A 27,412-nucleotide genomic window follows, 5' to 3' on the forward strand; every position below is an offset into this window, starting at 1 on the left:
CCACTGCTGATATGAAACATGTTGGAGTCCTTTCATCACATTCATGGATTTTGAGAGTAAGTTTGGATGTATTTATAAAGTCCATACATTTAGATTGTCTTTTATTTATATCTAACTGTGTTTCATGTTGAAATTCTTATTATTCGAGTACACATATCTATTTATTATCACTTTTAAAATTAGATTTCCTTTTGAATGAACTGTTGGTAGTCCCCTAACAAGAGGCATTTGCTTAGCTCGATCCCTGATCTGAATAGGTTCTGAACTGGGGTCCAGGTCTGAATCTTTGTACTTAAAGAGAAAAGGAGGGAAGCTCTTCTCCTTTCTGGTTCCTCTGAGGAGATAACTGAATTTCTGACAAACACTATTTTAAGCAACGTGTAAGTACAAGCAAGGGTCCTGAAGAGGTGACATGCTCACTGCAATAGGCTACATACACATGCCAAGAGGGAGTCCTTCCCTCTTTATCTCTGGGATTGCCTGTAGGACAACAGTCAATAGCCAGTAATGGACACTGAGTGACCCAGTAGCAATAGGGACAAGTTGTCTGTCAGCTTCATACAACCCTAGTTATGTACAGATGTTTGTGGTTTTGTGCTTTCATTATTCTAGGCCTTCTTTTTCATAGAGATAAGTCCTGAACTTATCCACTTTGGCATTTTCCGTGAGAGAGGAGAGAGGTAGCAGAGACAGAGAAAAGAAGGCAGTTCTTATGAAATATCTTCAAGGAGAGTTAATTTCTTTTGACTGATGTCTGTGGAGTTTTCATATTTATTCAGAAGGAAATCATGCTCAGCAATTGTCATTACCTCCCAGAGAAGTGCTGCATTCGTTTGAAGGTATATTTGACACATATTGTGTCAAAGCTCATGGTCTCTCAAACATGACATGTGACAGCTGAAATTATTTGACATGCTCCAGTTAAAGGAATTGAGAACCAAATTCCCAGAGGCTGTGGACAGTTTCTGTACATAAAGCTCTCTTTGAGTATAAAGGAGATTTTTCAAAAGCATTCAAAATCAGTTTTTCCTGCTCTCATAGAGTTAATTCTGGATTCTTTTGATCACCAAGGTAGTTCTTCAATATATCTGAGCCAGTTTGGCTGAAATGATCTTAGCAAATTGGATGGGTCATGGACCACTCTGATCTGGATACCATCTGACACAGCTGTGCTGTGCAGAGAAAATCTCTGGAGCTCCAGAACTGGAAGGTCCCATCCCACAAATCTGATGTGAATACTGCTGGGGCTAAGACAGTCTCCAGCCTCTTCCTAGGAGCTGTCTTGGGAGAGTTATATTGGTCAAAACTCTGTGGCTGGAGACTGATTTAGACATTAAATGATGCAATCACATTCTGGTGTCTGTCACTGTTTAAGAGCTGTAGCTGCAATCTTTGAGCTCCTCTGCCATGGGTACAGGTGATCAGAACTGTACACAGTCCTTGAGATGAAGAGCTGCACCCTTGTGTGTATAGCTGTGTCTGGTCTCATAGGTTAAACCTCTGAGGGACCATTCTGAGGCAATGAGATTATTAGGCCCACAGTGGTGGGCACTTGTAGTAAAGCACTCCACACCCCCAGGAGGTGTTTCCACATAGGGAAAGAGTTTCAGTTTACCTTTAGACATTTTAAGAAGTTTAACTAGAAAGTTCTGTGCCTTTCTCATTGCAATTGGCTCAGTGCCAGCACAAGAGCATGGATTGGGCTCGGAGAGTGGAACTCAAAGCCTGTTGTTAATCTCATTGGACCAAGAGCCAAATAGCCCACCTAAGCTATTAAGTACTAAAGAGAAACAACAAAGAAGTTCCACGCTTTTTGAGGTGTTGTAGCAAGTAGGAAACTTGTCTCTGTACTGTGCTCGGCTTTGCCTTTGTTTTTGTATTATTTTCTTTCCTTATTAAAACCTTTTTGCTTTTTCAAGACACACTTGATCATGCTGTCTCGCTAATTGATTTTTGCCACTTCTCTGCAAGGGCTGGACCCTCAGAGGTTATGGGAAAACCCACAGACACTCATCCATGTGGCCTCTGCCAGCCTCTGAAAAGGGGGGCCCACATTGTAAATGTATCTGGTGAATGGTCCCAGTCTCCACTATCTCCCCACACGTGTCAATGAATTATTCAGAGCAATGTCACACCCCAGAAGAACTCCAGGGACCACTCAAGCAATTTCTCAGTATGGGAAATCAGGATTGTATTGTCAATGTCTTTTCACTGGCACTGTTTAGCTCATTACTAATACAAAAAGACAGTCCTCACCATTTCTGCTAGAGAAATCTTCCCTGATGCATGCTAGCACTCAATTTGCTTTACTAATAGCTGCATCAAGATTGTCCCTGGGCACCATCCACCGGCTGAGAAAACTCGTGTGCCTCTTCCTATGAGGTCTCAAGTATTAGCTTCAAGGTGCTAACTGAAAGTCCTCATAATTTCCTAAAGTTGAAAGCTCCCCAGTCAGTGAATACAACTTCCAGAGTACAGACAGAAAGGGTATTTCCTGCAGGTGCAAGATGGTGTTGCTGCCATTGCACAGGATATTATTTGAAACTTGTATTTTATATATATATATATATATATATATATATATATATATATATATATGTATAATTAAATCAAATTCATGTATTATTGTGAAAATAATAATTGAAGTAGGTATAGGTATAGAGAAGGACTACTACAAAACACAGGGGACTGATGAACCTGTTTTAGGGGAGAACACTGTGGATTCGCATGTTTAGCTTAGTGAAAGGAAAGTCGAAGTATTTGACAGCTATCCATAGACACCTCAGGGGTCTGAGTATTCAAAAGGGAGGACATTTCTGGAATTAGAACAAATGACTGTAACCTGGTCCTAAATAAACAGACAATGGAAATTATAAAAAAGTTTCTAAACAGCAGAGGAATGAAGTGTTGGAAAAGCTTTCTGACTGCAGGAATAACAGTCAAAAAAGCAAAATTTAAGAGGGAGTTGAATTCGAAAGAAGGGGTTTGGTTATATGACCAGATGGTTCATGACAGCAAGAACTGAACTCCGTGACCAAAGTCATCCCTTCAGGTCCTATCTCTGATGGTCTGAAAAGTATTTAAGAAGACCATGTCCCATTGATCTGCAATGACAGAGAAGGTGGAGACTGAGTCTCAATCTCTCCATATCTAAATGCAGCATGATACCCTTAAGCAACAGTCCTGCCATTCCATATAAAAGCAAAAGAGCCCAGGAATAGCTTCTATGGCAACAGTAACTTGATTTACCACAGTTGTTAAAGAATGGACTCAAAGACTTATTTTTCCTACACCGTAGTATCTTTTTTCCTGGATATGCTATAAACATGAGAAAAAAATTGGCAGATATCTAGATACAAATTTTAAATCAATGAGATCTGAAATGCAAGAGCTTTTGTATCCAAATGGCTGTTTCATGCCCTAAATTCTCTGAGTTGTGCTTAATTCTTGCAGCACATAAGGCATGTAAAAACCACCCACTCACTACTTCAGAGCCATTTTTCTTCATCTAAATGAAATTTCTTTAGTTCCATTCATCTTTACAGCTCATTCAACAGGTCCCTCTGCAGCAGTGAAGGGAAGCATGTTTCAATGTGCTAATCCAGCTCGGAGATGGATTAATTGACTCACATGCCCCTCTGATCACTAGCCAGATGTCTCTCCCCAGCTGGCAAGCCTTACTAATTTTCTTGTTGTTGTTGTTGTTGTTAATTCTGGGTTTCCAGCCAGCGGGGACTCAATCAAGGGCAACATGCCCTCTGCCGACATTTTGTATTCTTTGGTCTGCTTTCCCTTGGGCAAAGACATTCAGCTATGAACCTCCTTCCCTGGCTCTTTGTCATCTGGCCTGTGGCCCCTGGACAGAGCTCTCCTGGTGCAGTTGCACTTGTGTATCCGGCACATTGGGCTGTGCTGTGAATATTCAAGGTGGGTGAAGGAGGCATATGGGGCCCAGAGGGCCAGTTCCAAGAAGTGACCCAGAATTTCAGGTCTGTGCATTGAAGTTTTTGGGGAAAAAAACAAAAGATTCATAACAAGAGTTAGAAATATTTCCTTTGTCAGGCTACAAAAGGAAATTTCTACAAAATGACGTGAGAGAAAAGTCGAGAGTGCTTGAGGACTGTGCATGACTAGACCAGTTGGGGCACTAAATTGGGAAGCAATGTAACATAAAGAGTGGTTTGAAGATGGGATGTATGTGTGCTCCAGGATCTACTCCTTCTTCTGTCATTGCCCTGATGTCTTGGGCAAGACACCTCACTACTCTGGTACTGTCTAATGCCTGGGAAAGTTTGGGGTATTTTTAAGGTACTTGCTAATGAGCAAGGCAGTGTGAAAATTAAATATAATTTACATCACTGGACACACAGCCATGAATTTTCAATGTGAAGTGATTTGGCTAAAACCGTGATGTTGCTACACAGAAAAGTGTCAATTTTGCCCAGATGTAGAACATTGTTTCATCTTCTCCCATTGCTCACCTTGGGTCATCACTGTGATCACATGGAGTAGAAATTTAATGTACAAGAATTCAACTGGATAGTACAACTTTTATTCACCTCATCAGTGACTTCCTCACACACAGGTCATCGGCAATGGTCACTGAGGGAGGGCAGCTGAGAGCAGAGGCAGCAGTAGGAATATTTGAAGATTTGTACCATTTAACATGAAGACCCTGAAATTCAGCTATGCATACAGCTAGAGCATTCTGTGAATTACAAATGTGGAACACTGGTTTTCTAATTTGTCACTAATGGGGGTTATTTATCTCAAGCTATAAAGAAAAGGATTTCCTGGATTATAAGAATATTTGCCTTTTTATTTTTTCCCTTCCCAAAATTAGTTCAACAGGATGGAAAAGAGAAGCAAACAGTTCTCCTTTTGTTTTTCATTAGAAAAGAAGTTGCAAAATATAATTTCATGGCAAGGTCAGAGGAGCACAGCTTGAGACGAGAGAAGTGAGGAGTTTGTCTAAGGTGTGAATATTAAGAACTTGACTGCATTTCTATGGACCCAGCACTCACTACTCCAACTAAAAATGTGGATGAGCTCATTTCTTCAGCATCTGAGCAGTTGCTTACAGTTCATAGGTAAGTAAATAAGAAGAAAATCTCACTCTTGTAATTTAGCATCTTTGGTCTTTTTTAGTTTAGGTACGTGCCTTGTATAACTCTCTTTCCAAAACCACAAATTTCTTCCTACATCCGGCATAGCCCCAGGGAAGTTGTTTTACAGGGAATTAAAGATTTCGACCTTTGATCACTGTAACCTGGCTTCTCACGATCCTGAAAACAAGTTTCTAAAAAATTGAAATGTGAACAACACACCCCATCAATATCAATTACTGCATTGTTAGGTGGTAAATTTTCCCCACAGGGGGTGAGCAGTTCACTTGATGTATTTGGCAAAGGGTTTGATTCTCCTCCCCACTGGCAGCGATGTGGTGCTGACAATCTCTCTGTTCTTTGATGGAGCATAGAGCAGAGTAAGGGAGAGCAGAGTTAGACTCAAAGCTCTGTGAGTGCAGAGAAAAGCAGGCTCTGTCAAGAGAGGATTTATGCAGTCTGAACAGTGAGCTGCAATCTTTGAAGAAAAGACTTCAAAGAGAAAAGGAGAAAAGAAACAATGTCTAATCTTCATACAAATGTGCTCAGGGGTCTCTGAAATTCAGAAACTTCTAAAATCTAAGAATTAATTATCACTTGCCAGAGGGAAGCTTTATTCACAGGTAACAGTTACAGCATTCTGAGTCCTCTAGGTGTAAGACTCATGGAGTTATACAGAACTGACTAAAGCTCAGTAAATCAGCCTCCTTCCTTTTGGTGTACTTGCACACTTTCCAAGTGTTTGATGTTATCCTTCACATTGTTTATGTGTGACACATGACAGCAGCTCCTAAAATTTTGTCTTTGAAAGGAGATGTACTTGGAAATATTTTGGTACAAGAACTGTGACTCACAGGTTCGCATTAAAACATGCAACAAAGGGATGCAGCTCCTCAGCTCATGTATAGCAATGCAGCCCTGTTGGCTTCTGTTTACTGCAGCAAAAGACAAGATTAAGTAATTGTTCTGGTCCGCAGCTGCATAAATAACATGGAGCAATGGGGGTGACTAAAAGCAAAGCACTGCTGTTCTGATTCCTCTTAGCAGAATGGGGTGTTTAAAATGACCCTCAGGCCAGGTATCCAGAATATCTCAGCACACCATAGGCTCTCATATTAGTTCTTATAATAATCTTTTGTGTAAGCACTCTTTATATTCATTTTACATTTGAAACTTGAAAGCCAAGGACGTGATAAGACGCATGGATGTGGGGCAAGTTAGTGGTGAAAGGAAGAATTAAGCATTTAAATATCTGGAGAACTTAGTCACATGATGGTGTTATTGTGCTCAAGAAAGTGAATGATTTATTTTGGGTGTCTGACCAGAGTCATACTCAGGCCATGGTAATGTGTAGTTTAAATCCTGCATTTACTGAAGCTGAGGGTGTGAACCCAGCTGGCTGGTGTGGCTCAGCTGCTGCCCAGAAACACATTAAACTGCAATAACTTGATTGTGCATCCCAGCCGTCCCTTTTTAAAAGCTCTGTCTTTCATCTTTAAGACTTCAATGAAAACAGATGCTGCAGAAGCTCATGAGAGAGCTGTACCACAGCAGGGAAACAGTTCCCTGACATGAGCAAGAGGGTCTTCAGACTCAGAGCAGCTATATCTGGTGTACAACTGAAAACTCATCTCTGTTAAAATGTCAGTAAGCCGAGGCACCTGTACTGACACGAAAGGAAATGGAAGACAGAGACCACGTCCAATGCAGATACTTGGAAATAACAAAACCCTCTGGCAGGATTGGAATTGCTTCACTTTATGTTTACATCCATATGGCTTTTGAGGTTAAATAGAACTTGATATTTGCCCACCAGCAGTCAGGAGGCATCTGCGACTGTTGTCTCCCTGTGCATATGAATACTTTGCATCCCAATAATGAGTCGACCCAACCATTGTGCACAACCAGCATTGCCAGAGATGGACAAAAGCTAAGTGGGCATGGCAGTTTTTAATATGGTTTAGTGGGTGTGGTGGCATTTGGTCAAAGGTTGGACTTGATGATCTTGGAGATCTTTTCCAGCCTTAACGACCATATGATTCTATGGTCTGTGGCTGTGTGGCCATCCCAGAAAATCTAAATAACTCAGGGCCATTGCATTATCCCAAGTTAGCATCCAGAAGGATGCAGAGGACAGAGTTTGACCCTGGTGTTGCATTACAGGCAGGGCTGTGGGTGTTTGTTTTCAAAGGAAATTTTCTTCTGCGAACAATGGGAAATATCCCAGGCAGTCTCCTCTCGCTGACTGTGGCAGCTCCCAAGACAACAAAACCACAGGTAATTGGTGCTGCCTCTCCCTCCAAATGGGAAATGTTGATAGATACTTCAAGTATTTGTTTAACTGTGGATAGTTGACACAGCTTGTGAGAAATTATTCTGGGAGGAAAGAAAACCTCCCAACCTCTTCCACTTCCTTTGCCCCCGGCTCCTCTCAGCTCCTGCTGGGTGCTCTGAATCACCTCACCAGGAATGTCCCTGCCCCGGGCAGAGCTCTCCATCCCTTTTCCTGGAGGCTGGCATTCTGCTGCCGGAGTCAGGATGCAGGGATGCGCAGGGAGGGGATGCTTGGCAGGCAGAGAGTGCTCAGCGCTCCCGGCATCGATGGGGCTGAGATGTGACACCCAAGCCCAGGTGGCGTAAATCAGGCAGACTCCGGCCCTGAGCAAGCTCGAACCAATACATGCAATCTGGTACTGAGCTATTTTTGCCCAGTGGGGGATATCTGCTGTGTTTGTTGGAAGATTTTTGGTGTCACTTATCACATGCTCATTATAATGCATTGCCTGAGGCATAATTAAATTCAAAGGGCATGTCTTGTGTTGAAAGGGAGGGTTGCAATTTGTTGCTGTTAGGATTTTTCATTAAAAACCAAGCAGTTTTTCTGACTGGCAGGAACAATGGTTGCAGAACAAAAATGCTATTAAATAAGAAGAAAGCAGAGGCTTTTCTTTTTTATTTTCTTTTTTTTTTTTTTTTTTTTTTTCTTTTTAATAACTACCTGCCTGACATCTCCACACTGGCTTTGGATAGAGTACAGCATTTAAAAATAGTGGGATTGTAAAAGTAAGACAAGGCAAAGAAAAGAAGAACCTTGACATTAAAAAAGGTCTGGCAAGTGGCAGGTGATAGGTATATTATATATACCAGATTATATGTGTATATCTATCAGTACACACAAATATCTGTATCTATACGTGTGTGTGTGTGTGTGTGTGTGTGTATGTGTTTTATCTCCAGAGGAGAAATTTGCCTTTGCTGCTGAAATTTTCCTGAAAGCTCAGTTAATTAGTTCTCATAATACCCATGGAGGCAGACTTTAGTATCATCCTTATCCATAGATGAGGAGATAGGAAAGAACATGGAGAGAAGGATGCACAAAGAGATTAAGGGATTTCTGCTACAGTGAATTCAGTGTAGAGCTGGGAATTCAGTCCAGCAGGCAAAATCCTAGCCCTATTAAAAGCAATGGGAGGCTAACTTATGAGAAACCTGGATTTAGCAATTTTTGCTTGCTTTGTTCAAACCTCTCTGATCTATTCACAGCTTTGTGTGTCCTGATGATGCTTTCAGAAGAAAACTACACCTGTAACTGTGTACAGCTCCTGGTAAAATCTCAGCTGAGTTCCTCAGTCTCAGAGCTTCAAAACGGGGGCTGAATGTTTCTTTGAGGGACTCTGTACCATATATTTACATATATCTTAAAAACAGTCTGAAGTGATAAGTGAAGTAATTTAAGATTTTTCTAAATAGAATACTATATTCTCCCAGGCCACCAGGGTCACAGAACTGAATTTTTACATCCCTAGTTGCTATATTCCACCTCACAGTGCTATCAAAAAGTGACTGGAGGGTTTCAGCTAAACAGATGAGCTACTTTTAAATTAGATTGGGTAAAGCAAGATCATTAAAGAAAAAAAAAGTCCTCATTTTATAATGGCTTTGTTGCCTTCTTGCTTATATACTTGTTCCAGGGCATTATTTTCATGTTATTAGGGTGTTTTCAGCTCTTATTTTGAAGCTCACTTCATTAATGTTGGTAGAACACTTTGAAGTAGAAAATGTGAGTGCTAAGTGGTATCACTGACACACTTTCAAGGCAACGCTTTTGCCTTCCCAGAGGTCATCCGAAGCAAATTTGTCACACCTGCAAATGTGCACAAATTGGTGCTGGCAGTAGAGGGACAAATTTCCCTCAAAACTGCAGCAGCAGCTGTAAGCTGGCTGCAAGTGCCTGGAAGAGGATTCCTCTTTCCAGCAGGAAGCTGCCAGCCTTGCCGTGAGGAGTCTGGCAGTGAAGCAGCTGTGGAGCAGAGCTCCACTGTCTGATACTTATGTGCTGGATAAAAATTCCCTAAACTCCTTTGGAAATCTCCCAATGGCTCCTCCAGTGTTGGGCACTGAATCTTCAATTTCTTTTTCCTCAAAAGGACTGCAACGGAATGAGAAGTGCTGGCAGGAGCAGGGGTGTACTGGGTTTATGTGGGAAAGGCTGCCATGGTGGGCAGAAGATGGACCTGCTGCAGCATCTTTGATCATGGGGACAGTTTCATAGAATCATGCAAAGTCTTTGGTTGAAATGGACTTTAAAGCTCATCTGGTTCCAATGCCCTGCCATGAACACGGATACCTTTCGCTAGACCAGGTTGCTCAGAGCCCTATCCAACCTTGCCTTGGACACTTTGAGGGATAGGGTGTCCACAGATTATCTGGGCAAACTCTACCAGGGCCTGACCACCCTCAAGTAAAGAATTCCTCCCTAACACCTAAAATCTGTGTCTTGGGTCTTGTCCACTGATCAGAGGTTTGCCAGTGGTGCAGTGCTATTGAACACCAGGATTTATTGCTCTCCTCCCTCCAAGCCTGGAGCATCCCAGGGCAGAAGACAGGTTTCTAACCCCTGAGACGAGGGCTTACCCATGAAGAGTGGTATCTATCGAGTCCTAGGGCATGTTTGAGAAGTCTGTGGCATCAAGGTTAATTTGAAAATCGCTGAAACCATGGTCTGGCTACCTGTATCCCTTCCCCACCATCCCCTGGAGTGTGGGATCACAGGAGGGATCCTGTTGGCCTTGGACATGCACAGTGCTGCTGGCAATGTGAAATGGGAATTTGTCCTGGCACTGTATGGCAGCCTTCCCTCTAAACTGCAATAGCACAGCTGCCCTGCTTGCTTGTGGTCTGATCTATTACCTTGTCATATTTAAAAGTTGAAGCAGGTTGAGCTTGGTCAATGTTTAGATGGAAAGATCTCCAAGGAAAACACAAGAGCTAGAGGAAATGTTCCCTGAGTCAGAGTCAGGGCAATAATCCAGTGTGGTGTTAAGGATGTTGCTTTTGGTCTGATTGCAAAATCAATGTATGGGCCACCAGTGGTCCGTGGGGAGGGACTGTAATACCCAGCATGACTGGGCAGTAACTGACTGGTCTTTCTTTTCCTACAAGGGTCAACTCTACAGCCGGTGTAAATTGGATGAAATGGAGATGATGAATCTGCCTGATTGCTTTCTCTGTTTTGTCCCATTACTTGGATTTAGAGGTTTGGTTGTTTTTCTTTATCATCTTCCTTTGTATGTTTCATAATTCCTTAAATGGTGTGGAATGACACAAATGACAAACATTTAGCAATTTTTTTTCTTAATAAATTTCCCTGCTTCTGGAAATCTAAAGCCTAAGGGTCCTCTTAAAGGTTTAGGGTTTTTTTTCTGCCTAAAACTATTGTTATGTGGATTTGAATTTTCCCTCATCACTCCCACAGACTTGTCTGAAATCTCAGGCTGCTCACCACTGTCTGCAAGGTTGTATCCATTATCTACCAGTTTCTTGTACTGAGTACAACCTCTGTGTCTGGCCCTCAAAGAAAACCAGCCACATCTCTTACTCTTACCTCTGCAGATGTTTGAGATACTGGACTCTGTCTGCCAGTGTCCTGGGACAGTGCATTTTTCCACATTCAACACATAGCTTTTTTGAAATCGTGACAGTCAAGAAACATAGACATTTTTCCCTGTGAAGCAAGGTGCATGTAATAGAAGTCACAATTCCTTTTGTAATAGTAAAAACTACGTTAAAAGAACACTCATCTGAATTTAAGGAGATAATGAAAATGAACAATTTCATCCATGCACCAGTTTGGCCTCTCATGTTTTTTAACAAATACCCATTCTTTATGTCTCCTCCACTTTTAGCACTAAAAGAAATATTTTACCATGACATGGGGGAATTCAGATTCAAAAGCTGTGTTTTCATCTCCTAATTCTTTTTTTCTGGTTTAACAAACGGCAAATTTGAAGTATGAAAAGTGCTAAATGATCTCATACTAAAAACTGCAAAGCAAGGAGAGAATCTCTACCCACACTGTTATTTTAGGTGGTCATTTCAAGAATGAACCAACCAGACAGTTTTGAGGATGGCAAGGTGTTTAAGACCCACTATATAAAGACTCTGTGACTGTAGTAATTAGCTGTGGCCCTCCACTGGGAAAACAGCCTTGATAAGCACGCTACAAAACCTCTGTCAGGAGTACAAGTGCTTTGAAGAGAACATTGAAAGGAATTTTGCTTCAGAATATAGAAAATACGTAATGTGAGATTTCTCAAAGGAAAAGATTATGCTCTATTTGGGCTTTTCTACCCAGATTGAGGAACAGAATGTGAGAAAACTTCACAACTTATTTAGGAACACAGACATTTGCAGGCTGGACTACACCCAAGTCCAGTCTAGCCCAGCATCTTGTGTCAGAGAGTGCCCAGCACCAGATGCTGCAGGAGAAGGTGCAAGAGCATCTGAACAGGTCATGTTTCCACAAGAAGGGAAAACATAATTTCCAGTTATTGCTGCTGCTGTCTTGTAGATTTATTTTCTTTCTACAGCACAAAAATTAAACAGAGGTGTCTATTTCAGACTTTAGATATCATTGCCCAAAGCATTAATTGCTTCCTCCCAGTCATACTGAATGACTATAATGAAGCCAAGAAACATGACGCCCACCCCTGCATTCAGGAGTTCCAGTACATATTTCCAGTAGAGATCCCCAAAGGCTGGGATATGGCATGGAAATGACCACTCCCCTTTGGCCACACAGCAGTCAAGGCAAATGGGAATCTACCCTGTGGTTTTGAATGAGGTACAGGACTTTTTCAGCAGATCAGCACTAACATCCCCCACCCCTCACAGAGGGAACATGAAGGAGGTGTGGACCAGGCTGGGACCCTGTTGGTGGGGTTCTTACTGGTGCTGGCTGCCTTACGGGTACGCTACTGTCTGATACTGGCCAAGATGTTTCTCATCTCTGTGTTGTCTCTATGGAGCAGAGATACTGACATTTCCCTTCTTTGAAAAGTGGTGTGATTGACAACTGTGGCTAAAAAAATAACTGTAGAATATAACAGAAGAGATTGTTTCTTAGGACTATCAGCTCCACCACTGAAACTTCTTAAAACCACCCACAAAACTCTTCTGTAGACAGGAGAGAAACACATTAACCTCCATGCAAAGCTGTTCCTTCTGTTCCTCTTTCAGAATTAAGCTGAGCCTTTGACATTTAATTCTGGGCTTTGGCTTTTTGTTGTCATTATTACTATTATTGAAAACACACAACGTAAACTTAACTGTGGTCAGGTCCCTCATTGAGCTGCAGGAGAGGAAGGGCATTTGTACTGGAAATTAATATGGCTGGCATGTCTGCCTTGGTTTTGAGGATAGTGTTTTCATGTTCTTTTCCTTTCTTCCCCAGCTTTCTCCTCTTTTGTATCTGCCTGCCTCTTTCCCGTTTCTTTCACAGCCGCTATTTTTGCTCCAAGCAAAGAACTCAGTCATGCTCCCACTCTCTCACGGGCTCTGTGTACAACACTTGAGGTCAGGCTAGCAAACCTTACTGGAGCCAAGCTTTGCACCCTTCCCTTGCCCTTTTCATACCCTCTGCCTCATCACAGTTTTCTGTCCCCCGGGTTTTCCCTATGCTCCTGAGGGCAGCAGTCCCTCCCTCACTGCTGGCACATCTGGCTGGGCTTTGCCTGGGTACTCTTAGTGGCTCCAGTGCAGAGCTCCTGTTGGACATTGGGCCAGTCACTCATCTCTCCTCTGACGTGTTTATCTATTCCAACCGCATGATTTTCAGGGAAAGGGACAGTCTGCTGCTCTTTGTCATTACCCACTGTAGCACAGCACGGCTCCCCCGAGGTTCAAGGCACCATATGCTTCCTTAAAAGACACAATTTCTTTGATGTGCCCTCACATTCCTCTGAATTAACTTCACCCTCATGTCCCTTCTTCTTTCTACTATTCTTTTAACCACGTCTTCCTTCTCAGCACTGTGGTCCTTCTTCCTTTTCCCCACACTGCCCTTGCCCTCCTCCAGAGCTCTGCTGCCAAGACTTGGGCAGCTGTCCTGGGTTGGAGATGGGTCTGGGACCAGGGGACATCCAGGATCTGCCAGGAAGAGTTGAGCCACTCTGTCTCCTCTCCCTTGTGAGGGAGCAGGGATTTCCATGCCTGAACCTCAGTGGGCAGGGAACTGAACAGAAACAAGAGGAAGAGCTGTATATTGAGCCCATTAGAGGTGGTATGGCTTGTAGAAAAGGCTGTATGCACAACAGAGAGCAAACCTTGCTGGGAGTAGTGTTTAAATTCTGATTTGAGAGCCTCATTCCTTGGAGGCTTGCACTAATTTTGTTCACTTTCAGTGCCTTCAGTTTTCTCCTATCTGCCCTAATCTGTGTGTTTCCCTGTATATGTTTTTGTCCAGTTGTATTCAACCTTCCTCCTACCATTTCCATCAGTGTGGCCTATGGGCTGCTTCATTCCAACCAGTGCTCCTAAAGTTCCTTGGGAGAGGTGCTCCAGTGAGGCAACAATTAATTCCTGTATCTGTAATTTGTTTATCTCCTTCTATAGCCTCTTACAATAAGCCTCGGGAGAGGGATATAAATGATGAATGCAGGTTAATAACACGGGAGTCTGCGGAAAATTGCATTAAAATGGCACAGCAATAACGGATATAAAAACAACTGAAGCATGTGGTGAAGTCCCTACTATATCAAAATATTTCCACTGGTAATATACATTGTAGTGTGCTAAAATAATCTGAAATTTTAAAATGATAAAAAAATTTAATACCTCCAAACTTCTAGTGAGATGAAAAAAGGTTAGGTAAATTATTCTCAGTTTTTACAATAGTTGAAAAAAATAAGCAAAATGGGTGAACCTAATCCTATTTAATTTTAATCATTCAAAGTCCTGGAGCCTAGCCATGTGTGTCAACAGAGCTCCCTCTCTCATCTATGCAGAGAGGCAGAGACCTCAAGGGACACAGGTTCATCCCAACCCAGAAAAAAATGCTTAAAAAGCAGGGACACTAGTGCTCCCTTAACTGGAGGAGATTAATTCATCTGGTCTTACGTAGGCAAGATGTCTAACCCTTCCTGCATCCCAAAGCCATTTTTACAAAATGGCCTCAGGTCACTATGGCTAGACTAAGATTAGAAGAACTATTTGTAGCTTCTGGTATTCCAAAAAGGAGGTAAGAACTTTTCTATTTGCTTAACAACACAGAGGCAGCTCATGGATTTCACTAGTTGCACTGGACAACTCTCTGCCAGATGTGAGGTGTTGGAAGCTGAGCTATACACTCATCAGGATGCTCAACAGCCTGTATATCATCTTTGCCAACATTTTGTGTGCCTGCATGAGCTTAGGGGCAGCTACCTGTATGAGCTGATATCACAGAGGGGTTTCAGGACACCTGCCACAAACCTTCAATCAGGCAAACAAACTGATGGAGTTTTACCTTCTCATGACACTTCATAATTCTGCTATAACAGGTTGAAAAAAGATGTCAAGATGTGACGTGGGAAGCTGTCACACTAATGTGGAAAGGGAAATCTGCTTCATTTTTTTCCAGCAATAAACAGAACGGGAACGGAATACAGTCTTGGGGGCACCAACTGGACAAATGTGTAGGACATCCCACCGAGGAATCCCAAATCAGATGGTGTTCTGTGTCAGGACACAGGCATTTGATACATGGACACATACATGGACACATTCATGGAGAAGTAGCTGCCAGGTTGACGGGAACAGGATGGGAGCTACCTGCTGAACTAAGGACACAGGTTAGGTGTATCATCATGGTGACATATGTTTCTACTAATACACTTCAGCATAAATAGTGCTGATGCTGGTTTTTGAAATGATAAAGAGGCATTGGATAAATCCTTTGGCTGGAGGTGCATTCCTAGGGAGCCAAGAGTGCAAAATCCTACATCAATAGGATAATATAGAAGAAAGTACTGCAGAAAAGTGTTTAGGTGAAGAAAAACTTAATCCATATACTTGTCTGTTCTTCCAAAGCATTAGCCAGAAATCTGTCTGAAATTCTGCTTTTCAGTGTGTGTTCTGGTAGCTCAAAGTCTTCTTCTAAGGCAAAGATTTTTATTTTTTTAAATGCTATTCCCCAATAACAGTAAAATTTCAGTTTTCAGCCTGTGGTCTGTGATTCTTCATGGGTCCAGGATTAACTTCCTGATATCTATGCTTTTCTACTTTTTGAGAAACACAATCATAATGATAATATATTTTCAGCAGAATCTGCCTCCACAGGGAGAAATAGGAAAAGTTTAGCAAAAAGCAGTTAAAACCACTGGTACAAAATGGTTATTCTTGAACTCAACAAGAGAAAATTGATAAAAATTCCTCAGGACAATTTTTTTTAATGGCAACACCTTGATTAATGGAATATCACCTACCCCTGTATAAGGAAAGACTAAAATGCAGAGAAGGTAGATGGTGATAATCATTGATAATGTCAACAACAATTGTCATTGTTCAGGGAAAGTAGTGAGGAAAGTGCTGAACTAGAGTCAGTTTTATTGCAGAAAATATAAATGTAGCATTGAACTCTGCAAATTCCCAGCAAGCTGTTCTTAAAAAATCATGGCATGTATTTTAGCAAAATGCAGATTTTCGGGGGGTATTTTATTATACAGCAGGATGGCTGGTCTACAGAAGAAATGTTGCTCGATTTGCCACAGCAAATGTCTGCCAGACCCATCACCAGTGAAGTGGTGAAAATATGAGCATGTTAAAGATATTGAGGATTCCAACTGATCCAAGATGAGCCCACAAAGTGCATTTTCTTTTACCTATCTTGAGTTTGCTCAGTGGAATAACAGTCTGTGAGGTAAAAATAGTTCACAAAAAGAGAAAATGCTTTCTCCTCGGTGTTGTCTCTGTTCCTCACTTCCTACATGCTGAGATGTAGTTTGCTTCTGTGACAAGTTTGTGTTGAATATCCAATGGAGAATTAGCAGGTGGAACAGAAGTCAAAGTCTTGCCCTGCTTAATATCTGCAGCATTTCTCAGCTCTCAGAACCAAACCAAACCACAGAAAAAAGTCATCCAGGAAATAGTAAAATATCAAATGACCAGATAAAACCCATGATCAACAGGAACATTAAGACAAAACCCACATTTTTGAATAAATCATGTAGATGGTCATTGAAATCACAGGGCTCAGATATATGATACAAGCTACAGGTAAAAAAATTTATGAAATTACAGTCTTTGCTGTCACCTTAATAATCTTAAGCTGCTTGTTCATCTGTATTTGTGGAAAACATGGCCTTAACTCCCTCAATTCATTATGCTAGTCTCTTTTTAAAAAGGTAGTAGAATTTTTAATATTCTCCTAGGGCTGTTTTGCTTGACTATGACATATTTATTTGTCAAAGACAGATGTCCAGAATTATGAAACGTCTAGCCTAATTCACAATTTTTTTTAACACAATGTGACATTAGGAACTAAATAATTTTTAGACATGAGTTCTGTACCTCTAGTCATCCACTGACAGTTGGGATTTATTTTAAAAAATATGTTAACTCTGGGCTGGAACAGTTTAAGAACAGTTTGGACCTAGTAATATATGAGTCATAAGGAGAGTTGTTTCCTGGTTCTGTGTGTACTTTTTGACTGATTTAAGCAGTAAATATGAAGTCTGGTGAGACATAAACAAAGGTTTATCCATAAAAACAGCCCCCTTAGTCTATTTAACTACAGCTATGATCACAAGAGGGCTAGTACTAGTGGATATGTGAATTCAAATGGTACAAAAGAATAACTTGGTCTGCTTCCCTGATATTTATGTTGCTGTAACTCAAAAGTTATTCAGGGAAAAGCAGTGGAGATCCTTCAGTTTCATGCCAGAGATACATTTTCAGCGGTAAAGACATTAGGGAAAAAAAAAAAAAAAAAAAAAAAAAAAAAAGACATTCCTGGGCATAGCAGGAATATGTTAATATTAAATTTCAATTTTTTTGTAATTCAGTTCTAGATTAGGAAAAACCAAATCATCAAGAGCTCTAGTGTAACAGCAACATCCTGGTGGGTCAGTCCTGGGGACAAAGTGTAGCAGGGCTATGAGCACTCCCTGTGTAGGTGCAGTGGCTGCCTGTATTGCAATTAGTCCTCTGCCCCAGTAAGATATATTGGGGCAAATATCTTGGTACAAGGAGAGAACATAAATGTGAGAGTTTTTCCCAAACTCCTGAACCCTGAAGTTGAATACAGCCCAGGCTGTAAGACTGGAGCAATGTAGATGGTGTGTTCTTTTGGGGTTCAGGAGGGGAATGTCTTTGTAATTGCTGCTAGTACCTGGTTAAGCCATAAAAAGCCAGAGCAACATCTTGAACTAATCAGTAGGATGATTTTAATATGTAAAGGAATGAACCATTTTAACCAAAGTCACATCCCAGGAGAGGGATATTATATAGGCCTTGTCCTGATCCTGTTAGTATTCCTATCTTTTGGGGCTAAAATTAGCTGTCTTGGTGAACAAGTAGAAAATCCAGCAGGTGAGGAAATCTTTGCAAGATTATGGTACATGGGAATCTCCAGGAAGCTTTGACAGCACCAGGAAAGAGTTCCCCTAACTCTAATTGAGCCTGCTTCAGAATGAGAGACATTGCAAAGTGCACCAGAGAAGGAGGAATAAAAGATAGCTTTGAGGAGGAGAAAGGAATATATGAGGGAATCATGAGAATCCACTCCTGGGGGCTATAGGGCTCAGATTCCTGCTGTTTTATGCAGAAAGGGCCAAGTCTAGCCTTTAATTGGAGACCTTCAAATGCATGAGAGCTTTTAACAGAAGACAGCAAAGGCTAAAGAAAGAACACAACCCACCAGGCACCAAATTTAAACTAAACTAAACTCTGGTGAACCGTGTCAGGGAATCTGTGCTCAAAAAGGAAATTAGGGAACCCGAGGTCTCAGGGTCTCTTGATGTGAGGAGGAAGAGCAGGTATTTATGATACTGCAAACGCCTCTACATGAAAACTGGAGTCTAGCAGAAGTGACTTTCTGACAGCACCACTTGGAAGGAAATGTATTTGCTTTAATTTGTGCAATGCAACCTCCTCCACACTCAAACCACAGAAGCTCTGAGCCTAAATCAGCTTTATGAACAGGAAACAGTGTTTTAGTTTAAGAATGTTAAATTCTCTTGGCTTAGGAAATTGTTGCTTCAGTCTTTATTATAACCAAGATGAAAGTTATCACGTATGCATGGTATGTAAACTGAGAAGAGTTTGCATATCTGAGTACCTTAATATTGGACCAGTGTGTTGACACTATGAGATGATTGAAAGAATAACTTAATGTTTTCTGAAAGGTCTGAAATGCAAATCTTTCAAATCAACAAGATCAAGATGAACAGTGAGCTTAGGCTTGAATGCTTGCCAGGTTTTCTAATGTATTTCTTTCTCACTTTAACACAGTTTTAATTTGGCATCCCTGAAGATTATGGATGGCTGATTCACAGATCTACTGACTTTAAAGGCACAGGGGCCATAACTGACTTTCCAGCTTGGCCTCTTGCATAAGCAAGCAAAAAGACCTCCCTGTATTAATTCTTACTTCAAGACTAACAGTTTAGCACTAAGAACTTAGGAAGACTTGCACTGGGTTAAAACAAAGGCTCCTGTAGCCCATGTCTGTCATTATTCAACCTCTGACAGAGGTCATCTGTGTACACTTAAGGAAGCATGGGTATAACAGTGCAAGAGATCCCCAAAGCACAAGTAAGTTGTTGCTTTCATGTGTGGTTAAAAAGTCAAACCTCAATGGAAAGGCAAACTCTGAATTCTGGGAGAGAAAATTCATTTTGCAAGACAAACTTTTCTCCAAATAATAAAGATGGCATTGTGGGATCTCAGACACATTTTGCCTTCCTCCTATGTGTTGCAGAGAGAAAAATGTCTCTTTTTGGAACAGACACCAAGCAGACTCTTCTGGAAATAAATGAGGGAGGACAACTTGGCAAGGACCAGAGAAAAAGCAGCAGCACCATGTTTTCCTCTCTCACTGACATAGCACCTTGTTTGAGTTCAGTTACAGAGCAGGCTATGAATAAAATTATGACTAAAATTTCAGTCATGTGAGAAACATGGATAAAACTGAGCCTGAACTGCTCGAGTCCCACCGTAGACATTTAGGAGAGATTCTTTTAATGAAGCAATCAGATTATATGGTCATACATGTGATCTGGTTATTTAAAGGCCCTTTTATAGTCACTTAATTAAAAAATAAATACAACAATTTTTGAACATTATTTCTCTCTTCCTAGATGTTTTAGGTGTCTAAAACAGGTCAGTTGAATCCCTCCTTAGAAGTGTAATTCTTTTTTATCTTGAAATATGAGTTTCCAAAGATGTACACCTCCACACTGTGGCTTCAGGTTATGTCTGCTGAGGTAAATCCCACTCTCAAATGCTTCTTTTCCTTGATTTGTATGGAAAAAAATGAGGCTGTGGAATGAAATTACCAAAAAGAAGCACCAATTCCTTGGTAGTCACAGAAGTGGTAAAAAGTACAAGAAGTCACTACTGATACTTCTCCTTCCCCCTGCTCCCTAAATTTCACAAGATTTTTCTGAACTGGGGAAAGCAAGATTATCTCATAGAATGGGCAATGGTGAGACACTGCTTGTTCTTCCAGACATCTGAGTGGGAGTCAAGAAGACAGTTTTGGTCTTTTAGAGGGAAATTAAATATTAATTTTACTGTTGGTATTAATCACAAGCAAAAGGCTCCAGTAGAAATCTATTAATTTGACTTGAAGAGGAAAGAATTACTTGCCTGCTTGGGAAAGGTTTTTGTGTGGTGTAAGTCTGAAGTGTCTGAGATGAACTGCAAGTATTTGGTTAACTGCAAGGAGTTCTCAGGAAAACTAAATGATTCTAGAGACCCAGAGGCAAAACAATTAACATAGCTGTGTAACCAGCTAAGCCTTTGCAGTTGCTCTCCACACACTTGGTTGGGCTGGAGAAACACATGACCTCAAGGGCTTGGGGCACAAGGTTCTCAGCCTGCAGACAGCAGGAGGTTTGTGGGCAAGAGTGAAGAGATCACTGCCTACGTGCCAGGCACCAATCCAATCCTATTATACTATCTACAGGCCCAAAGATCCTCTGAGACATTACAATTTTGCTCCAGGAGAATGTGCCTGAGCTGAGAAAATGACCCTGTTTTGTAATTTCAGGTATTCTTGCCTGCTGTCACTCTGAAAAAGTCAGCAATGGTCTTAGAAGTTCAAGAGGACCATCTCCTGAGGAGCTTGCTGGGCAATCTGTCCATACTCTGAAGGCACTTGGAATAGTTCAGGGAGTTCCCGGGTTCTGCAGTGAAATAGGAGAATTAAACAAACAGAGGAAGAGCTCCAGGCCCTAAAGCATGGCTGACACTCAGCAATGAGGACAAGAGCCTTGGAAAAGTCCACACATATCTCTGGTCACCAGACAATGCCAAGCTCCATCCCTCCATCTCAGTTGAAGGGAAGTGAATTGACCTGGTACCAGGTGAGGTTGAACAGGGGCCAGGAAAGTGCCTTAGTGAATCTCCTCACTGAGGAAATGCCCTCCAGCCTGAGGTTTAGCCAAGGCCTGAGGTTTAGCCAAGGCTGCTGTCTCCAGTTGCTTTGTTAGAGAAGACCAAGCCCTGGTGAAGAGCAATGGGCAGAGAGGATAAAGTGTTGTCAGTAACTGTTTACTCAGGAAAGGCTTTGAACCAATTTGTTTTTGTTGCAATAATCAACTTGGGAAGCACTGTGACCCTTGAAGGAGTTCTTATTGATCATAGCAGAATAGGCCATTAATAGAGAAGAAATTATCAGAGAAAAAGACATTTTTGCCATTCTCAATACTGTTTTCATCAAAAATAGTTCTTTCTTTTACTTATACTCTATTTTATTTTCAAACCAATGCTATTTTCCTCACCTAACACTAAGTCCTTTACTTTGATAGAAACTAAACGTTTCCTTTAATGAGCATAAGAGATAATAATGTAAAGCATTAGTTGGACCATCATGCAACAAAAACTCTATGCCATTTAAAAACACTTAATGCACAGGCTGACGTTTGTCATCTCGCTAAAGAGCATAAGATTAGAAGTGCTACAACTTAGAAAGAAGGCATTATCCTGCTGATGAGGTAGTGCTTTCCTTTGTACTAATCACACAGTCTTTGTACCTATTTCTTACGTTAAAAACCCTAACAGAATTTTCCTGTAATAGGTGACAAAGAAAACAAACCCCAATCCTAGGTCTCTGTTTTTTTCACGAGCATTATTTTGAATCCTTCCAGAGGCAATGAATGTTTCATGGCTTGATGGCCAATTCAGCAGACTGGAAGATCTCTCAGACTGAGAAGTGTGCCAGTTTCAGACTACTAGAGAAGGCATAGATAGATACGCTGGCCTGAGACTCACAGTTTTCCAAATCCAATCAGCAGTCTCTGGTTCATCAGTTGTGGCCAGATTGTAAGCAAAGCAGCATCAAGCTCAGGGGGTGAGAAATTAATTGGGAAGAAAGAACTTTGGTGTCATTAGCTAAAGCAGAAATGAACTTAAACCGTAAAAATAAATTTTGGGCTAGACACTAGGGGAAAATGTTCTCATCATAAAGGTACTGAGGCACAGGGACATGCTGTTTGGGAGAGCTGTGGAGTCTTTACCATCACAAGATTTCAAGAAGTAACCTTTCTCCAGAAGTGACACAATAATACTGAGTCTGCCTTGGGCCAGATAGATTGAATTGTCTCTTCTGGCTTTATTTACATTGCACACCCCCTGTATTTCCTGTATTTACAAGCTATCTCTGTCCTTGGAGCTTGTAACAGTGCAGTTACACTGATTTACACTAGTTGGGGGATTGGGACACGTTCATGACTCATGTTCTCATGCCATCAGCTCCTCAGCAGCTTCTTACTGGTGATGGCCAAGCTCAGAGTGCAGCAGCCACTCTCAAAGAGAGGGGCAAGTCAGATGTTTTGTTACAGCACAAAGATTTTGCTGCAAAGTCCTCTCTACTGCTGGAGTAAGAGTAAGGGAAGGAAGAGGCTGAATTGAAAACCCAAAACTGCAGTTGTTGTTATCTCTTGAAGCTATTAAATGATGGAAGTGCAGCAGTCCTGACAAATTGAACAGCACTGCCAGTTGCTGTAACATAGGCCAGCTCCACTGTTTGTTGCTAATTTATCACAATCTAGTATTTGACCCACTGAATCCTGAATTAAATTTTTATACATTCGTGAACTATTTATACTGTATGAAAAATCAATATCTTTTTACTGTTCACCTGATTTAGGGCAGATAAAAGGAATGTTTCAGTATTCTCCGGGGTCAGTGCAGAGAGGCCTTGAACGATGAAAGATACAGTATCTTTTGAATGAAAGAAAATCTTCAGGATAGAAAGCAAAGAGTGTAATTTACATGAAATATCTTTCTTATCCATGACATGAATATTTTTTCACAAACTCATGACAAAACATAATGTCCTTTTAGAAGACAACATTTAATTCTTTATCACTCTTTAAGAAAGAATTATTAATTTGGAAAAATTTTTCTTTCTGAATTTCTTTGCGTTTATATGACCCATAAAGCCTCAAAGGAGTTATTTGAATTTCAATACCATCTCACACTTTTATTAAAATATACTATAACCCTGCATCAGTAATTAACATGAGGATAGGACTCTTAGTCTAAAAACTGAAATCTCTGTTATTTCATATTTTTCCTAAGTATGCTTTTGATTAAATAATTACTGAACAGCAGTGTTAGCAATTTATCTATGATAGAGAGAATGTCACAAATTTCCTACTCGTGTTCCTGCAGTTTATGCTTTTGCCAATGTGTTTTATGAGTATTTATTAAAGATGACGCCTTGAGTTAATAACATAAACTACCTACTAGTTTCATAATCATCACTGCAGTGCAGAAAGCTTTAGAGTTACGGTAGTTCTGCATTGACGACGTCAACAGATTTACTGCATTCATTTCCTTATGCAAATATTCCAAAAACATACATAAGTTTATAACCTTATATAGCGTGCTGCCTACACATGAGGGTATCAAAGCCTGTGAACACGCAGAGTAGACTTTAAAGTTTGACAGCACAAGTCAGGCTGCTTCTTCCTTCCTTGTTCCTCTCTTTTCCTAATATTAGAACTCATTTAATGCTTGGTTTTGCAGACACACAAGGACTTCTGCACAGCCCCTACAGTAAGAGGGGAGACTGCTCTTTACATGTTGTGACTGTCTTTACTGAAGTCACTCATAAGGGGTCTGCATGTGAACTAAGCAGAGACTTGTGATGCATTCTTGCCCTGTATATGTACATGATTTGTCCCTGCATGGCAGGGCGTGCCTCTCTTGAAGGACAACTTTGTTTGCTCTTGCAATTTGTCCATTTCCTCCTCTCTTCCCCTAGAGGAGTGTGATGCTCACTGCTCTGACTGCCTCTGCTGCACCTCACCATGAGATGTTTGTAAAACACAAATCTGGGACAGGAGCCCTGAATTATGCTCAGGTCACCGAGACAAGAAGAGGGTTAGAAGGGACCCCAAAAGGTCTTGATCTTGATCTTCCTTTGGTATTACCTAAAGCAAGATCAATTTTATTACTGTCTTATCTAACTCATGGCTTGGGTGACTTTTTTCCAGACACTTTGGTGAAAGGAACCTCTTCAATTTCCCAGCAGTTTATTCTGTCTTTCCCGTTGCTTACAATTAAAAGCTTTTCCTGAGGTCTAGTCTTCTGTGTGACAGTTTAAGCCTTTTACTCACCTGTGACAAATCTATTTGTTCCACACAATTCTCCATGTTGATATTCTGTGTACTCCAAGAGATTTATAGTCTTTCTTAAAGTATAATTCTCAAAACTGGGCAACATACTCTGAAAGTGGCCCTACTAGTATTGACTAGAGATTAATGTTTACATTCCATATCTTGAAGACAATATTCCTGTTTATTAATCCTGATAGAAATTTTCCTTTTTACACAGCATTATGATACCATGGTGTTGAGTCATGCTCAGCTTCTGAGCTTCCATAGCCTTAAACCTATTCCTGTTACACTGCTACCTGGTCTGTGGCTCATTTCCCTTATTTCTGGTAACATCTTTGTGAATAATTTTATGATAAGTCTGTTCTCTTCCAAGGATTATTTTGGAAACCAGAATCTGACAATATTAATATGCAGCTGACAAAAAAAAAATTACTTTTTGGAACTTGGAAGACACGATAATCAAGTTAGCTATGAATAACTCTCTGTCTACCTATCTGGCAAACAGATAGTCAATTACACATCAAAATAATGTAAAAAACGAATACATAATAATAGTCAGCAATCAGCAATAAATTTTAGATCAATTCTTTTGGTCAGGTACAGTCTGGACCACTTTCATTGAACACTGCATAGAATTATGCGTAATTTTGCAGAAAAAATATGTCTTAATTAAATACAGAGAGTATCTGGAATCGATACAGATAGAGAATGCACTCACATGAATGTTATTGAAAGAATTTACATTTTATTTTAGGAGAAGAGCAGTACAGAGAGTTCCAGTCACATATTGAAGTCCTTCTGCTACTGCTATCATGGAAGTTTTCCTTGAGAAAGGACTATTGGATGCAAGACCTGTATTTCAAGTGAGTTTTTTTAATTAATAAATAGACAAAGGTGAATTAATACATGCAAAATATTTTTGGCATGGATGATAATGGAAATAGCTAGAAAAAATATTGAATGGATTAGCACACATAATTGGTCTTAGGTTGCGTTATGAACAATTAGCCTTGTGTTTAATCCCTCTCAATCCATTCATCTTTGCAGCTCTTATTCTCTAAAGATAAACATGGATCATTCCAAATGTGCTTTTAGTTTTGAAAACTACTTATATTAGTATTTAATTGCAATCATTGGCATGGAAACCATCTCATAAATGGGAATGGACAAAAAATGGGACATGCTAGAGTACCTATTGGTGCTTTAAACAAAGTGTTGCAAAAAAATTACAGCACTCTAAAATACTACTGAGATAAGTCCTGTCATATAAATAGAGATGCATCTACCTGGAGACTGTTTTTTAAGGCCTTGGGAACTCACTGTTGACCACTCAATAAGTGGCATTGCAATGCCAGGCCCTGCTGACCGTGATCAGACAGTGTATCTCAGGTACTTGATTTATTCAGTGTGGTCTAGGTTCAAGAGCCAACACATCAGATGAGTATTTGGGGCTGCCTGTACTACAAGGAGAGAGAAAAAATCATCAGCCTTCATCCGTGAGTTGCCTGAATATGCTTCTCTGTGTCTCCCTATCCCAGACTGTAACAAATTTCTCTCTCACTAATCTTCCCTTTCACACAGTGCATCCGAGGAGTGATTATTTAGCTGTCCCAATGTGACCAAGTTAGACAGAGAAAAGGGACTTGTCTCATACATAATGGTGCCTTGTGGTCTGGTAGAATTGGGCCAGTTAAATCTTCAAAGCAGCTGCTTACCTGTTCAGGGGGAATTTAAGGCTTGGAAGTTAATGGTCATGAAAAAGTGAGTTGGACTGGATGTGTTTTAGTTCACTGAGATATATTAAAACAGCATGTTGGTTAATTTGAAGGCTAGAGGGAACATTTTTTTTGCAATATTAAGGTGCTCCATGAATTACTACAGATACACAAGCTTTTTGGGTTTTTTTCCTTCCTGAGTTTTTTTTTCTTCTTTTTTTAGCAGTAACTAATGCCTTGTTTTGCATGAACCTAACAGATGTAAAGGGTTCTCTGAGGAGCCTTTGGGGCAAGTACCTGTGGCAGCTTCATTAGGACCTCTCTGACATTATCCGTGTGCTGGACATTTTGGGAAATATTCTGGACTGGCCAGGGAAAAGTTAAATAAGTGAGGCACAAAGTGTGTCTAGGAGTCGTGGAGTTCTGGATTCTTGCCTAATGCCACATTCATCAGGCCTAACGTAGATGAACTCTCTGTGGGTTTGCCAGCAACAGAATCAGACATCTCGTTGGAGACCTCCTGACCCTGTGATTACGAGCCTGAAAGCACGAGCAGCTCCTGCCTTTCCATGGGCCTGCAGCTGGAATACCCAAAGGAGTACCCATCACATATCTATATCCATCACTCAGCTCTGCAACATCCACCAGCACATCTTAGGCTTGGAATTGGTCTGCAGGCTTCCCCTCTATGAAGGCTCCTGCACATGAGACATGGCAGACAGTGCAGCAGCCAAGCATCCCCTCTCCTAAGCAATGACTGAAACAAGAGAAGCCATGGCCCACATAGACCCTTCAGAGAAAGAGCAACCAGACAGGTTGTTCAAACTGCCTTAAATTTTTTTTCTTCTGAAATATTAATGTGGATGTGAGAGCTGACAATTACTTGGTTGGAGGTGGATGTGGTTGCAAACTCGGAATGACCACAAGCAGCCAAGAAAAAATAGAGCAAATTGAAACGTGACAGGACAAGGACTTCACTATGGTTCTGTGCAGGTTCTGAGGGTTCTTTGGGCAAAATTCTGGTTGGAGTGAGGTTTGGAGAACAGAAGAAAGAAATGGTACAAAGGATTTCTTTGAGAAATATTGTATTCAAGACATGGGAAGCCAAGCCTTTCATTGTCTGTACTCATCTTTTGGGTATGGGTCCAGACAAGCTACTGGAGAAGGCAAAAGGAAAACAGCACAAAAAACAAGCTACTTAAAAAAGCAAATGGCAAAAGAAAACCAGTTGTTTCCCTGAGTCAGGAGGAGATGACTGAGGGGAGCATTACCTAAATGAACATTAAATAGTCAAAATCTAATCCTTTTGCAATATAAAAGGCTGGAATGAAAAAAAAAATACTGAATTGCTTCAAATTTCCATAGTAGAGAGGATAAGAGTGATAGGCTTGGTTGCAAAAAGTGGGATTTAGTTAAACTTTTGGAGACCTTCTGTCCATAAGAACAGTGAACCACTCAAGACATACGCTTTTGCAGGAGGCTGTGA

The 27,412-nt window shown here is 40.8% G+C and overlaps 1 protein-coding gene and 1 long non-coding RNA gene across 4 annotated transcripts in view; one reads left to right on the top strand and one right to left on the bottom strand.

The window, feature by feature from the left end:
- The window catches only part of GRM3 (glutamate metabotropic receptor 3), a 101,446-nt gene that overhangs the window by 63,984 nt on the left and 10,050 nt on the right, over positions 1-27,412 (bottom strand). The gene's annotated exons all lie outside the window — the stretch shown is intronic.
- On the top strand, positions 3,732-10,747 carry LOC136290105 (uncharacterized). Its single transcript, XR_010720962.1, has 3 exons — positions 3,732-3,927; positions 4,896-5,090; positions 10,548-10,747. It is a non-coding gene; the product is annotated as an uncharacterized lncRNA (long non-coding RNA).

This window comes from Chamaea fasciata, unplaced genomic scaffold (assembly GCF_029207755.1).
Source record: "Chamaea fasciata isolate MVZ Bird 193981 ecotype frontalis unplaced genomic scaffold, bChaFas1.0.hap1 SCAF_5, whole genome shotgun sequence".
Taxonomy (NCBI): Eukaryota; Metazoa; Chordata; class Aves; order Passeriformes; family Sylviidae; genus Chamaea; species Chamaea fasciata.